At 43.8% G+C, this 14,967-nt stretch overlaps 1 pseudogene; it reads left to right on the top strand.

Moving 5' to 3' along the window:
- Positions 1 to 992: 992 nt before the first annotated feature.
- Positions 993 to 1,072, top strand: LOC112438654 (small nucleolar RNA U3; annotated as a pseudogene).
- The last annotated feature ends 13,895 nt before the right edge of the window (positions 1,073 to 14,967 follow it).

Genomic DNA, 14,967 nt, shown 5'->3' with positions numbered 1-14,967 from the left:
AGTAAATATATAAGCCAGGATACTCTTGAAGTGTCAGAAAGAAATTGTTAAAACAAAACAAAACATGCAGTTATGTCAAAGGAAAACAGGAGCCAATAGAAAGATCTCCCAATGGCCACAGGTAGGAAATCAAAGCAACAAAATACTGTACAATTGGATAATAACCAAAAGATTGAAGTAACTGTCTGGTTGTCCATACTGTTCTAAATAAATGATTAAATAAATACGCAAATTGGCCAAATAGAAATATCTTATACAGAAGAATTCCAAATACCTAATGTAGACACTCAGCCATCAAGGAGGTAGAGCTAACTCCCTACTCCTTAAGTGTGGGCTCTGCATGCTTATTTCCTCCAAAAGAATACATACAGTATGGACATGGGGAAAAAGTAACTTCACAGTGAGAAACCTGAAAACACTACCTCAGCCAGGTGATCAAAATTAACATTAATGGTGATAATGCATCTTGAGAGCATGAAGAGACTAGAATAGCACTACACATCTGATCTGCTTCCCCCAAACCCATAACCCCAGTATAATTATGAGAAAAATACCAAGTAAACCACAATGAGATATATTCTACACAATACCTGACCAGTCTTTCTTACACTGTCAAGGCTATCAGAAGGAAAGTCTGAGAAACAATCATAGGCAAGAAGAGCCTGACATGACAACTAAATGTCCTGTAGGATCTGAGATGGGATCCCAGAATAGAAAAAGATAGAACTGAGGGAAACCAAATAAAACGTGGGCTTATTTAATAATAACATATTAATATCTGGTCATTAATGGTAACAAATGATGTAAGATGTTAAGAAGACATCTGATACATACTAATATGTTAATAAGAGGGAAAACTAGGTTGCAGCTACAGGGGAAATCTGCATTCTTCTTTCTAATTTCTGTGTGAATCTAAAACTAATTTAAAATAATAACTTTATTCAAAATGTAATTTTTTTCAAACATCTGCTTATTTATTTGTACTAATAATTAAGACTATACTTTCAGGGATCATTTCTATAGTTTGTTAATTATTTGTACTAATACTTAGTAGTAATTGACACTAATTAGTCCTACATTTAAAAAATAAGAACATTCATGATGCTGTGAAGTATATAATGCAGACTAATAAATAATTCCAAATAAGTGCCTCTTTTGCATGTTTTATGTTAAAATAACATACTCGTGTAAACTTATTAATCATATTTTTTACTTGTGGTGTGGTTCTGTCCTGGGTTCACTCTCTAGAAATCTGGTCACCTTAGACCAGGGAAAAAATTACATTTTAGAGACTATTTCAATTCATTGCTGAACATTTTCAAAAGTACAACTTTAAAAAATAAAAAAGGGCCAGGCACGGTGTCTCACACCTGTAATCCCAGCACTTTGGGATGCCAAGGCAGGTGGATCACGAGGTCAGGAGTTTGAGACCAGCCTGGCCAACATGGTGAAACCCGGTCTCTACTAAAAATACAAAAATTAGCTGGGTGTGGTGGCAGGCACCTGTAATCCCAGTTACTCAGGAGCCTGAGGCAGAATTGCTTGAACCCAAGAGGCGGAGGTTGCAGTCAGCCGAGATCGCGCCACTGCACTCGAGCCTGGGTGACAGAGCAAGACTCCATCTCAGAAAAAAAAAAAAGTCCAAATGACAAATTGATTTATTGTGACTGGATCACTTATTGTAATGAATCTTTGTCTTTGTTTCCAAGCATTCCTTTTAACAGTAATACAACAGAAACAAATATTTGTCACTGCAAAAAATATTCAGAGAAAGGAAGAATATGAACAGATTTTGTGACCACGATCATTCGATGTTTCCTTGTGATGCTTTCTAAAACAGAAGAGTTTAAAGGGATATTCAAAGTCAATTTTAGAGAAATTGATGAAACTAGATGAACAAAAGTGGCAGGACATTCTATGAGTGATTTTAGATATTGCTATGTCTTGAGGAAAAATGTAATATACCTTTTAGAGGATCACAAAGGATTATTGGAAGCCCAGACTCTGGAATGTTTCCAAATTCAGTTGAAATTATGTCAATATAGGTAGTAATGAAGGTAATGATAAAATGGGATCTGTGCCTTATTTGTGTAATAAAATCCACAGAGTATTTAATGCTCCTAGGAAAACATGTTAGACTTGAAATACAGTTAATAATATCAAAAGCAAAATACACTTCTGTAAACCAAAAATAAAATTCTAAGGCTCCCAACCTTCTAAATGGACTTCCTCCTCAGCCAAGGCTCTCTAAAATTTAATCTGAGAGACTGTTTCAGGCCAAGACGGGAAGTGAGGGTCGGACATGCCTCATTATACCTCTTTGGAATTAACATCAACACAGACTTTAAGTATGATAAGAAACATTTTAAAACCTATTCTCTGTGAAGCCTACTGCCTGAAGACTTCCTCTGCAAATAAGAATTTGGGTCTCTACAATCCTTTATCTTAACCCAGACATTCCTTTCCATTGATCCCAGGTCTCTAGATAAATTCAACCAATGGTCAACCAGAAAAATTTTAAATCTACCTGTAAGCTGGAAGCCCCCCATTTCGAGTTGTCCCAGCTTTATAGATCAAGCCAATGTATTTCTTAAATGTATGTGATTGAAGTGCCATGTCTCCCTAAAATGTATAATAACAAGGTGTACCCCGACCACCTTGGTACATGTTCTCAGGACCTCCTAAGGGCTGTGTCCTCATATTTGGCTCAGAATAAATCTCTTCAAATGTTTTACAGAGTTTGACTCTTTTCATTGACACTTCCTTACATTTGATTGTACAACAGAAGTAGCTCATCAGGAACAAATGTACCATATTAAAGTATGTTCATATTGTTGACCTAAAGGAAGAAGCTGAGGCACAAAATAGAATTTTACAGTTTACTTGAGCTAAGATGAGGACAGCTGCCCAGAAGACTCAGACCTAAATATCTGTAGATATGAGCTCCATTCAACTTCTGTTACAAGCAGGTTTTTTAATTTGGCAGCCAGCACCAGGGCACCAGGGAGACACAATCTCCTGATGATCCACAGCTGTTAACATTGAAGTGTTAATTGAATGCAAATGACAGGGAGAAGAAACTTCCTGGGCATGTGCTTAAGAGACAAAATGGTGAAGTATGACCTTCTGGGGACACTCCACCAGAAAAGAGAGGAAAGCCTCAGATGGGCACGCGTACAAGCTTCCTAAAAAGACGGCAAGTGCTCAGTTCCCAAGGGTAAGGAGGGCACTGTGCATGCGGGCAGCCCACCCTAAGGGAAAAATCATGGGAAAGAGGTGAGCCTATAAAGTCCTAGGATCAAAGTTAAATGCTGTCTTTGACCTTCAGATGCCCACTTGGGTCTCTTCCAAAGCAAATTTTCCTTCCTTTCCTGTTCTATAAGCCTTTTTAAAATAAACTTACACTCTTCCTCTAAAACTCACCTTGGTCTCTTCTTCCGCTTTATGTCCGTCTAGTCGAATTCTTTCTCCTAAGGAGGCAAGAACTGAAGTTGCTGCAGACACATATGGATTCACTGTCAGTAACTCAGGGTAACTTGCATACCTGCCACTGGTAACAATAATGGAATAAAGTTTTCTTGACTTTACTGAAACGATGTGTTGATGAGAGGAGGTGCCAGCTGGGCTTCCTGGGTCGAGTAGGGGCTCCGACAGCTGTGAAACTCACTCATTTTCTGCAACAGGACTTACTTTGGTCCTGGATGAATAATATTGAAGATATATACTTAAAATATTCCTAACATCAGAATTTGTGCATGTGTTTTCTTCCCCAAGAAAGCTATAAACAGCGAAACTTTTGCTGTAAGCTTCCCTGTGTCCTCGCTCCCTCTCTCCCTTCCCCCTCCCCTGAAACTGAAAGGAATGTTAAAAGCCCGTTTTTCTGTGACCAGCAAACCTTATCTATGCTCCCAATTCCGATTCCTTGTAAACACAGTTTGTAAAATCCTGTGAGATCCTGTCTCCTTTGCCATGCCGCTGCAAGGTCATAAAGTAGATAAACCTTAAGTTACAATTCCGGTTTTCCTCAAGATCTGATACATGTTAATTGTCTTTGTTTCTCGCTCTGGTAACATCTTCCCGCCGCACGTATTTCCCGCCTTAAAGGGCTTAAAGGGTGATCAAAAAATCTAACACTGGCTACCGGCCCAGGACCCCTTCCACGCTGTGGAAGCTTTGTACTGCCACTCTGCTCAATAAAGCCTACAGCTTTTTTCTCTCAGTCTGATCCGTGTCTCTCTCTCACCGCGGGCTGCCGCCACACCAATTCTTTGGCATGGCTAAGGCAAGAACCTTTGACGTTACATTGAGACCAGAAACCCAAAATGATGGTGACTGAGAGTACTACTAATGCCCTATGTTATAAACAAACTGAAAATCTGACTTAGAAATCTGTCTTTATAACAAATAGCTGAGGCTAAACCAATCACAGCTGCCAAGAGTCAACCAATGGCAGGCGGCCAACTGTTCAAACTAGGTTCCATAAAGGCAAATCCAGGCTGTAACCAATGGAGCTGTCTCTGTATTTCACTTGTTTTCTGTATGTCACTTTCTTTTCTGTGGTTATAAATATAACCTGCAGATGTCATGTGGCAGAGCATTCTGGACCATTTTTGGTCCGGACTGCTGCCCGATTCTAGAATCTCAAACAAAAGCCAATTAAGATCTGCAAACCTAGATGTGCTGTAATTTTGTCTTTTAACAGTTGGGTCCTGAAAATGATGGCCTATTAAGCTGAAGTTAATTAAAAATCACTTAACGTCATCATTGGTGTCACGCGCGTCAGTGTGAAGAGACCACCAAACAGGCTTTGTGTGAGCACCAAGGCTGTTTATTTCACCTGGGTGCAGGTGGGCTGAGTCCGAAAAGAGTCAGTGAAGGGAGATGGGGTGGGGCCGTTTTATAGGATTTGGGTGGGTAGTGGAAAATTACAGTCAAAGGGGGGTGTTCTCTTGCAGGCAGGGGTGGGGGTCACAAGGTGCTCAGTGGGGGAGATTCTGAGCCAGGAGAAGGAATTTCATAAGGTTAATCACTCAGTTAAGGTGGGGCAGGAACAAATCACAATGGTGGAATGTCATCAGTTAAGGCAATAACTGGCCATTTTCACTTCTTTTGTGATTCTTCACCTGATCAAAAAAAAAAAGTGCAAAAGTAGATAGAATTAAGAATTCTGTACAAAACTAGTAAGAGAAGAGAAATCAAAAGTCAAATAAGGAGCCAAGTGTATCAAACTGGAAACCTAGAAGAAACAGGTGATTTCCTAGTAAAAATACACATTAAAAAATGGACTCTGAAATAATGAAACTATGAATATCAGCATAGAACAGCTTTGAATAGTGTTTAAAGATCTCCCACTGGAAAAGACCCCAGGACCATCTGAGTTCACAGCTTAATGTTAGCTGACTTTTTTAACTAATTCTGATTTTACAGTCACACATCACATACATAGGATGGTGGTCCTATGAGATTATAATGGAGCTTAAAAATTTCTTCCTAACCATCTTGTCATAACCTCATGGCTCACAGCATTCTTTTCTATGTTTAGATAGATACACAGATACTTCCCATTGTAGTAAAAACTGCATGCAGTATTCGGTACAGTACCATGCTGCACAGGTTTGTACCCTAGGAACAATAGGCTAGACCATATAGCCTAGGTGTGGCAAGGTGTAGGCTATACCATCTGGGTTTGTGCAAGTACACTCCATGATGTTCGCACAATGATAAAAGCACTTAAGGACACATTTCACAGAAAGCATCCCCCTCCTTAAGTGACATTTGAGTGTATTTTAAATGGCCAAAGCCTAGGAGAAAAGTGGGAGCTCAATTCATGTTACAGTTTAATAACAAAGCTTAATAGAGTTAACATATTTCATATAATCTAAGACACCAATGATTATAAGACACACATTCCTTTATGTACCATTACAAATATGCTGCCAATTAAACCGACTTTGTGAATAACAACAACAAAAATGTTGTGAGTTTACTTCTATTAATGCCAGGAAAGTAAAATGAAAATGAATTATGGTTTTGACATGTTAAAGCAAATAAGGAGGAGGTCATTACCCTGAGGTCTTCCTAAGCAAACGCAAACTTAACTTGGAGGCATTTCTAGTAACTCACTTTAAAAAAATTAACAAACCAACTGAAGTCAATCACAAAGAGCCCAGCAGTTGGTTGGCTATAAGCCTAGGGATGCCCACAGAACCATTCCCCAAATCAGGCAGTCATCTAGCTGGAGCCAATCAGGCCATTTCTTCACTTAGCTTCCACCTCTAAAATCTCTGCTTACTCTGCGAGCGTGGAGCCCATAATGCGTTTTCTGTTTTGGTGCTTCTCAATTCATGAATCATTCTTTTGCACAAATAAACTCTGTTTAAATTTATTTTGCCTAAAGTTCTTCTTTTCACAGACATAAGCATACTATTCACACTTAAAACAATGTTGTAAGTTTTAAGACACTTACTCTTCAAAATTTTCAAGCAGTTTAATACGGTAAGATAAACGAGCCACTTAGACACAAATAAAAGCAAGTCTGTAGAGTGTATGTCCTGGGGGCTCTGAGGGGATCCCCTGTGTTGCTCTCAGGGTTTCCCCTTTCTCTGTACCAAGATTTTCTCCAGAAGCAAATCCAAATCTGGAAAAAAAACACTTGGGCTTGCTGTGATGATGAATACCAAACCCTCAACGAAGGGACACTTTTGTAAAATAAAATAAATATAACGTTGATGGCAGCGGCAGGTTGTCTGGAGCGGCTGCTGCCATCATGCCGCCTGCAGCAGGGAGGTGCGAGTGCTGGTGGCAGGAGCGGCTCCAGGAGCAACAGTGGTGGCAGTGGAACCCCTGTGCCCTGTGTCCCCTGTGCCCTGCATCCCTGAGGCAGTCAAATGTGCTGCCTCCACCCTCGCATGGCCGGGTGGGACCTGCTCCCAGGCCCAGAGACTCTACTGCTCCGGACCCTGACACCGTGTTGCTGCTCACCCACCACCACTACGGGGAGGGCACACGGAGGAGGCGGAGCTGGGCCTGGGGCAGTGCTGCACTCCATGGAGCCAGTAGGAGTCAGGGACCAGCTGGTGCCCTCCTGGAGCCCGGTGCCCTGGGAGCTGCCACGATGGGGCCAGGCTGAGCTGGCCGGGCTGTGATAGCACCTGAGCTCAGCCCCAATCCACCTCGCAGATTGGAGCAGGTACTGGGAGCCAGGAGAAGCCAGGCAGCAGGAGCAGACACCCCTGAGCCTGCGAGGGTAGAATGCAGAGGGTGCAGAGTGCAGATGCCCAGGTCCTGTGCCTAGGAGGGTGGGGCTCCCACTTGCTCAATGGCCATGTCAGCCCCCTGCCACCTCGGCCCCTTCTGGACTTTGGGCACTGACAAGCGCTGGGGGGAAGCTGAAGGGGTGGGCTGAGGCTGGCTTGGTGCTGGCCTGTAGGTGCCCCTTAGTGCAGCAGGAGGCAGAAAGGCTCCTGGGTGGAAGGGGGTGGTTCCCTAGTGAGGCCCCACCTTCAGGCTGGAGAGGGCCTGGAGGCTGGGGGCTGAGCTGCGAGTCCTGCCGACCAGAGTGAGAACTTGTGGTGCCCATTCTGGGCCTGCTCATGGCCACACATGGACAAATTGCTTGCACTTCCTCCCCTCTGAGGCCCATAAAAGCCCCGGGCTCAGCCAGAGCAGAGCAGACAATGGGACAACCAGCTGCAGAGAGGAGCTACCCTCTCTGCTAGGAGCTGAACACTCTTCAGGACCCCCTACCTGTGGAAAGGAGTTACCCCTGTGGGTCTCCTCTGAGCTGTTCTATTGCTCATTAAAGCTCCTCTTTGTCTTGCTCACCCTCCACTTCTCTGTATACCTCATTCTTCCTAGTTGCAGAACAAGAACTTGGAACCCACCGAGTGGCAAGGCTAAAAGAGCTGTAACACAAACAGGGCTGAGACATGTCCCTTGCTCGCGACATTGTGAGCAAAGAGAAGGAGAGAAGAGCTGCAGCCCTTGGGGGAGCCCAGATCTGGGAGCTCCCCCAGCCAAGGCTGTGACTCCCTCTTTGGGGCCCTGTGATTCTCTGTGCCTCCAAGCTTCCGGTTGCCACCATGTTCCCTGGTGCCAGGTGTGGAAGCTGCTTGTGGTGTGCCTGGTCCAGCTACAGCCTTGCAGAGAGCCAGCACCCATGCCGGCACCCTGAGCTGCCTGCCCCACTGCAGCAGCTGGCGTGTCTGACTGTGCAGTGGCCAGACCCTACAATCGCTCAGACACCCCTCACCACTCCACGCCTGACTTGCCCTTGGCAGGCATGGGCTCCAGGCCAGTAGCATGAGCTGAGTGCAGCCTACCAGGCCAAGTGGGTAGAACGAGTCCAGCGGGCCAGGGTAAAACTGCAGCAAAGGCTCCACTAGCCACAAAGGTTTCCGGCCAGAAAAGTTACACCCCAAGGATCCCTAACAACATGAGAAAGTAAAACATATGGCAGCGTTCCCTCCTCTGCACTCAGGGCATGGACAGGAACCTTCTTCCTCACCTTCAGGTGTCCTGAAGCCAGGGTGCTTCCCCCGGTCCCTCCTGAGCAGAAGGAGGCTTGGGTCTTCCCTGGGCACGACCCCCAGGTGTTCCTTAGCCACAGAGGGGTCTCCCAGGTGGGTCCTGAGGAGAAGGAGATTTGGGTCCTCCCTGGGCATGGCCCCAAGCTGTCCTGTAGCCACAGCGGCACCTCCTGGGTGAAACCTGAGAACAAAGCTTGGTCCTCACTGTGGAGCTGCCGGATGTCTACGCGGGGAACATGGGGGCCTCATGAGGGTCCAAAAAGGTGGGTTTGCATGCCCCTACAGGCCGTTGGGGGCAGTACAGGATGCTCAGGCACTCACGATTTAGCGGTGCCCATAGGCCTGCGGTCCTGCGGTCCCCGTGAATCTCTGAAAATCCATTGTTCTGATAATTCCATGCCATGATTTTGGAAATTAAAACTGAAAGAGAGCCTACCATCCCTTGCCTTGACCAAAATGGATAGAGATAAAAAGCAAAGTAGATGGTCAACGGACAAAAGTCAATTGATGTCCTACGTATCAGCAATTATGTATGGATAAAACTGGAATTTGAAAGCTGGAATACAGTATTTTAAAAAATCAATATCATTTACAACAGCAGGCCTCAAAATTAAAGTTCTTAAGTATAAATTTTTTAAAAAGGTACACATATGCATTCATAAAAACTAGAAACACAGTTAAAAGAAACAAAACGTAAATAAATGCAGAGATATTCCTTATTCACCATTGGTAGACTAGACATAGTTAAGATAAAAATTGCTTCAAAGTTGATCTATATATTCAGTGCAATCTCAATTAAATTCCCAGCAAACTGTTTCTAAACCTATAATAGACAACACTGAATAAACACAAACTTAAGGAACTCACACATCTGTACCCTAACACTTATTATAAAGCTAAACTAATGAGGAAAATGTGATAACGACCCTGACCCCAACACTGATCCAAAACCTAACCCTAACCCCTAAACTTAACCCTATGCTGACACTGACCCTGATCCAACCCTGACCCTGACCCCAACCCCTACCCAACCCAGATCCAGACACCAACCCCAACCCATATTTATAACCCAGACCCTGACCCTGACCCAATCTCTGACCCCTAACTTTGATCCTGACCTTTAACCTGACCTAGACTTCTGACTCTAACCCTAACTCAATTTTCCCCAGTTCAGCTTGAGTGCCTAAATCTGAAACCATAATCAAAACTCAATATTATCCCAAAGTGAAACTCAACATCAATTTCACCCTAACCGTAGTGGTAACACCCACCGTAAGTCCTAAACCAGAATTGAGCCTGTATCCTGAAATTGTAACTGAACCCAGGTTCAGCTGCTTGCTACTTGAAAGACAAAACTCAAGAGACAGGAGGTGAGAGGAAAAGCAGGTTTATTAAGAAAGCCAGCAAACCTAGAAAATGACATGCTAGCATCCTAAAGTATCATCTTAAGTCACTATAAATTTTAGGTTCTTTTAATGTTAAAGGCAAGAGGTAGAGGAAGGAGTTGGGATCTAGAAGTGACCAACAACTTCAGACATCTGGGCGCCAGTGAGGGCCCAAGGAGGTTGGGAAATTCTTTGTCCTTGGTCAGGTCACAATGCTCCTATAAGTCTTTTAACAAAACACAGTTAGTTGTTTACATGCTTTTTTCTTTAACCTCAGAGTTAGTTTTAAAAGCTACGTGATTGCTGTTTTTCCATATTATCTCAGTGCTCTAAAATTATCCTAGCCTATGTGCAGGAATGGGTAAATGTCCCTTAAACAAAAATAGAATTAGTTATGTTAGTTTTTTTGCTGTTTCACTGTTACAAAACCATCCCCACACTTGAACCCAAATCCAGAAATCTTGACACTTAATCCAAATGTAAACTAGGATCCAACTGAAACCTATTAACCCTATCCTGAGCCTAAGCCCAAGTCCCAACCACAATCCTAAACTCTTTATGTGACCTGTTTGTCAATCATAACCGTGACCCCAATACAAAACCACAAATCCTATCCACATCTGAACCCTAGTCCTAAACACTAAACCCTAACCCAAATCGAGGCCAAAGTCCTATACCCTAAAATCCAGCCCAAGTCAAGAGTCTAATCCCAAACCCCAACCAGATTCCAATCAGACACTGACATCAAACCTGATCCCATCCATAACATCAATACCAACCTGAAGTTGAACCAGAAGGTGAACTATGAACATGAACCAAAACCCTAATTCAACCCCCTAAACTCTAAAGTCAAGCTTCATTCAGAGCCTATGCACAGGCCAGGACATAAACTGCAATCCAAATCTGAATCAAACCCCAACTCCAATTCCAACCCTAACCCTTACCATAAACCTCGATCCCAAACTTGAACCCAAATCCAAACTCTGAATTCCAAACAGATCATGACCTGAACCCTGACCCCTACACCAATCCAAAATCCTTAACCAGAATTGAACACAAACTCAAACTTTAAACCGAATGTAACCTGACCCAAAACCTAAACTCTAAACCCAAGCTGAAACCTGAAGCCAAACATTGAAGCTGAATAAAACCTTAGTCCAAACTTCTAAACTTTAAAACCAAGCTTAAATCAGGAGCCCAACCCAGGCATAAACCTGAACCATACCAAGCCCCAAAGTCAAAGCCAAACCCAAACCTAACTCCAATTACAACGATTATTGTACCTCTAATTTTAACCATAAACACTAATCCCAAACTCTAACCCAAACCTAAACCCTTAACCATGAAACTGACATCTGGGCCTGTGGTTCTGCCCTCTGGGGGCATGGCTCATTCTTTTGTTCCCAGCTGCACCCACTGCTCCTCCATCTAAGGATGAGACTGCTCACCCTGGGCCTGAAGCTCAGGCCTCTGCCTATGCTCATGTGGCTCAGCCTTTTGTTTCCACAGCTTCACCATTTGGGGCCAGGCTGTTTCCTCTAACTCCAGGGCGATGCCACCCTTTAAGCTCAGGACCCCGCCCCCTGCACTCTGGGGTCTGCCCTCCTCTGGGTTAAATCTGCCTTCTACCATTGTGCTCTTGGCTCTGGTCTTTGAAACACAACACTAAAACTGAACCAGCACACGAACCCCCCTATACATTGAAACTGAGCACAAGTGAGAGTCCAAGTTCAAGCTCAACCACAAACCCCAATCAAACCCAAAGCTGAACCCCACCAAAATCCCAGAACACTATACTTACACGAGAACCAGAACATGTACTTGAACCCCTAAACCCTAAAACTTAGCCCTAGAACCCCAATTCTAACATTGACCTGACAAACAAGCCAAACCCCAAGCCCATCCTAATACTAACCCTAATACTAAATCCCAACTAAAAGCCAAACACTGAACACAAGTCAGAACCTGAACCTGAACATTTGAACCTGAACCTAAAACCAAGCCCAAGTCAGAGCCCAAGCCTAAACAAGATAGAACACCAGTCCATATCAAGGCCAATGCTGTTCCCAACTTTGACTCCATGCCACCCTAATCCAACTGTAATCAGGCCCCTTGAGATTTCAGCATCCCAGCATTTTAGTGACTGAAATAATGAAAATTCTGATCAGACCACTGCTTAAACATGTTAACTACTCATTTTTGGCCCATTATTCCCTGTTTCCACAATATAATTATAAACTACTGACATATTCTTTCTTTGTCAAGCAGGAGGAGATAACTTCAGGGCCATGAAAAAAAAAATGGCAGAAGGAATGAATGTTTTGAAGGACATTGCGACCAGCTGTTGATGCCCAGAAGTCTGGTTGTTCCAGGTGTTATCTGAGATTGAAGAAACACAGACTTTGCCCTTCAGTTCTCTGAAATCCTCCCTTATTCCCTAGCTGCATAAAAACTCCTTGCTGCATCTTTTTGTTAAGGCAGATTTGACAGATCTTGCTCTCCCGCCTTCTTGCTTTGGCAAAATCTAATAAACCTTTCTCTATCTCCAAGAACTGGTGTCTCGGTGTTTGGCTTCAGCTGTGCATTGGGTACACGAGTTTGAATTTGGGGTTCCACGACACAATCACAATAATCCAAAGCAGCCCCAACTCAATCCTAGCCCAAGTTCTAGTCAAAACCAGCACCCCAACCCTACCTAACCCTAACCCAAGCCAAGCCAAGCCCTAGCTTCAGCCCTGGTACAAACCTGAGCATGAACCTAGACACTACACCAAAAGCAACCCTGACCACAACACCAACCCTAAACTTTAAAATCGTACTTGACTACTACTCAGACCTCACATCTAAACCCTAAAGACAAATCCAAAGGAGAACACAAACATGAACCCTAAACTGTAAAGCCAACTCAAACCCAAAGGTGAACTCTCAACCAGAATCTGAACCTGAACTTCAACCCTAAAATTAACCTTAACCCTAAACATGAACCAGGATCCAAACTGTAAACATGAACAAGAACTCATACCCTTAAATGCCCAAACCAAGCCTGAATCAGAGCTTGATCTGAATCCTGATCAATACTCCTGATGAAATTCCAACCCCGAACTTTGACCTCAACCCCAACCCTAATCCAAACATAATCAGAAACAAAAAACTCTAGTCACAACCTGAACCCTATCCCCAATTCAGGCTAAGCCTTAGCCCCAGTACATTCAAAGAACAGGCCAAGTCCAAGTGCCAGCTCCAGCCCATGCCAAGCCCCAGCCTGAGAACTGAGTCCAAGCTGAGTCCAAACCCTTACCCCAACCCCCAAATCGACCCTGACTTGAACTCTGTCCCCAACCGTTCCTAACCCCAACCACATACCCAACCTTAAATTCTTAAAACCAAAAACTCCAACCTCAACCTCCAATCTAAACCCATATACACAAACCTGAACTAGAACCTAACTCAAATTTCTAAAGCCTGAACCCAAGCTGGAATCCCTAAACCCCAAAACAAAGCCAAGTCAGGACTCAAGCCTGAGCACCATAAAAAACCCAATTCAAATCCTGCCCCCAACCCCAAACCCAACCCTGACATCCCACACCCACACTTGACATCAATCCCAGTCCCAGCACCAGTGAGAGCTTGAGCTGTCAAGCTAGAAATAGAGCCTGAGCTTGAGCCAAAGCCAAATCCCAAAACCCATTTTGAACCAAACACCAACCTGAATCCCAACCACAATGCTGACTTCAACCCAGAACCAAACCTGGGTTCCAAACCCTGTCCCCAACCACAACTACACCAAACTAAAGCCCTAAACCTGAAATATAACCTAAATCCAAACTCTGAAATTAAAGCATAATTTACTCAAACTCTAAACATTAAAGCCTGACTCAAACCTAAAGGCAAAACCTGAACCCCAATCAAAATCCTAATCCAAAGCCCTTAGCCATAATATTGAAATGGAGTCAAAGCCCAAGTCTGGGCATGAATGTGAACCGCAATCCAAAGTCTGAATGTGAACCTAAAATTTAACTCCGAAATCCTGAACTAGAACCTAACTGGAACCTAACTACACCCCAGCCCAAGCCTGAATCCTAAAACCAAACCCAAACCTAAACCCTATGCCTGAGCTACACCCTGACCTCAACCTAGCCCCCAAAAGAAGGCCTAAGCATGAACCCAAACTCAAACTGATACTCTAACCCTAAACTCAAACTCCAAACATGACTAGAACACTGCACCTGACCACTAACCTGAATTCAAAACCCAAACTCTAAAACCAAGTCTGAGGCAAGGCCCAGGCTGAGGGATCATATCCTGACTTAATTCCAAACCCTGACCTGATCCTTTACCCAAATCCTGATCCCAACACTAACCTCAACTTCAACCTTTTCCATGGTCCCAAACTCAAACCCAGCCTCAACACTGGCCCAAACCCCATCCCCATCCATGGCACCAACTCCAGTGTGAGCAGAGCACTAGTTCAAACCTGAGCCCAAAACTCTAACCTGAACCACATTCCAAAACCAACCACAACCATAAATTAGAGCCAACATTGTCCTCAGCCCAGACCCCTGAATCCAAACTTGAACTCAAGTCAACCCCTGCATCCAAACGAGACCACACCCAAACCCGGACCTCTATTCCAATCATATACCTAATGCCTGACCCATGCCCTGAGTTTGACCTGGAGCCAAATAGCAACTCTAACCTGAATTCGTACCCAAGCCTAAATCCCTGAACATAAAACCATTGCCAGAGTCTGAGCCCAAGCCCATGCCCAAACCATAAATCCAATCTAAACCTAAACTCAAAACATGACTTAAACCGTGAACTCAACCCTAACACTAACTGTAATCTGAAACCAAATTCCAATCAAATTTGCTCTTAAATTCTGACATTGAATGAGAGTGATACCTCAGGCTTAAAACTTAAAACTAAACCTGAGTGAGAGCTCAAGCCCAAATGTGAATCACTCCAGCACTGACTCCAAACCTAAATCATAATCCTGAACCCAAACCCCAAATTGTAAATCTGAATCCAGACCTGAACCTTGAACCCAAACTACT

Source organism: Pan paniscus, chromosome X, assembly GCF_029289425.2.
Source record: "Pan paniscus chromosome X, NHGRI_mPanPan1-v2.0_pri, whole genome shotgun sequence".
NCBI classification, from domain to species: domain Eukaryota; kingdom Metazoa; phylum Chordata; class Mammalia; order Primates; family Hominidae; genus Pan; species Pan paniscus.
This window is presented reverse-complemented; position numbering and strand designations above follow the sequence as displayed.